Genomic DNA, 1544 nt, shown 5'->3' on the forward strand with positions numbered 1-1544 from the left:
GCGGGCGGGGCCGGCCACCGCGGCCGGCCGCCGCCCCTGAAACAAATTCCGCCCGCAAAAGCGCGGGTCCCCGGCTTAAGGCCGAGGAAGGGGGAACGAGGGCCACAACAACTCGGGGCGGGGGACACAACCCGGTCTTCGGGGACGGGCCGGGGGTGGGGTGGTAAAGCCTCGAACGAAGCTCGAGCAACGGTTAGACAGAGGCGCCCCCGGCCGACGTCCGCCCCCGGCTGCCGGGCCCACACCGTGGCCCACCGAGACCGGCAGCCGAAAAACAAAAAAAAAAACTGCACCCCGCCGAGGGGGGCCCCCCGGCTTAAGGCCGAGCACATAAGGGACGAGGCGCCGCCGCCTCGCCCGCCAGCCACCGGCATTCGCTTCCCCGGCCCCAGGGCTGGGGCGGGGGGGAGGGAGGCGGGACTGGACCGGAATCGGCAGCAGCACGACCAGAGCGGGGGGGACCCGCCTGCGGCTTCTCTGCCTCCTCCACGCCCTTCCCTTCTCGCCTCGGCCGCCCGCGCGGCAACACTCTCTCTGGGCAAGCAGCACACGCTTCCTCGGCATCACGACAAGCTGGCCCCCCCCACCATCGGCACGATGGGTAGCACGGGGGAAGCGGGACGAGCCCCGCGACTCGGTCCCGCCGAGGCGGCAACACACTCCCTTCTCTCTCTGGGCAAGCAGCGGCAACGACGCCTCCTCGGCCTGGCAAACAAAGCTGCCCCACCGGCACGATGGGTAGCACGGGAAGCGGGACGAGCCCCGCGACTCGGTCCCGCCGAGGCGGCAACACACTCCCTTCTCTCTCTGGGCAAGCAGCGGCAACGACGCCTCCTCGGCCTGGCAAACAAAGCTGCCCCACCGGCACGATGGGTAGCACGGGAAGCGGGACGAGCCCCGCGACTCGGTCCCGCCGAGGCGGCACACTCTCGGTTTCTCTCTCGGGCCTCCCTTGCCGGCGGCTCCCCCCTTCGTTTCTCTCTGAGCTCAGCGCCAGCGACCGGCCGGGCGGCCGGCCCGTAGCTTCGCCTCCGGAGGACACAGGCACGGTAGCAGCCTGGGGGAGACGACCCGTTACCTCGCTCCCATAATACGGAGATACGTGTCCGAGGCCGCCGATGCCTGCAAGTGACCGTAGCGTACGTGACCGGGGCAAAGCGGCGGCGCTAGCCGCCTCCTAGCATGACGTAACTGGAGGCAGCTGAAAACAGCGACCCCTTGGTGAACTTCCAGAGCCGGCGCGGACACCAGGTCTACCTCGACCGCGGACACCACGTCTACCCCGACCTGGGATAGCAGGTCTACCCCGGCCTGGGACAACACGTCTACCCCGACCGCGGACAGCAGGTCTACCCCGACCGGGGGACAACACGTCTACCCCGACCGCGGACAGCAGGTCTACCCCGACGGGGGGACACCACGTCTACCCCGACCGCGGACAGCAGGTCTACCCCGGCCTGGGACAACACGTCTAGCCCGACCGCGGACAGCAGGTCTACCCCGACCGGGGGACACCACGTCTACCCCGACCGCGGACAGCAGGT

The sequence above is a fragment of the Cyanistes caeruleus genome, unplaced genomic scaffold (assembly GCF_971803275.1).
Source record: "Cyanistes caeruleus unplaced genomic scaffold, bCyaCae1.hap1.1 HAP1_SCAFFOLD_144, whole genome shotgun sequence".
In the NCBI taxonomy this organism is placed as follows: domain Eukaryota; kingdom Metazoa; phylum Chordata; class Aves; order Passeriformes; family Paridae; genus Cyanistes; species Cyanistes caeruleus.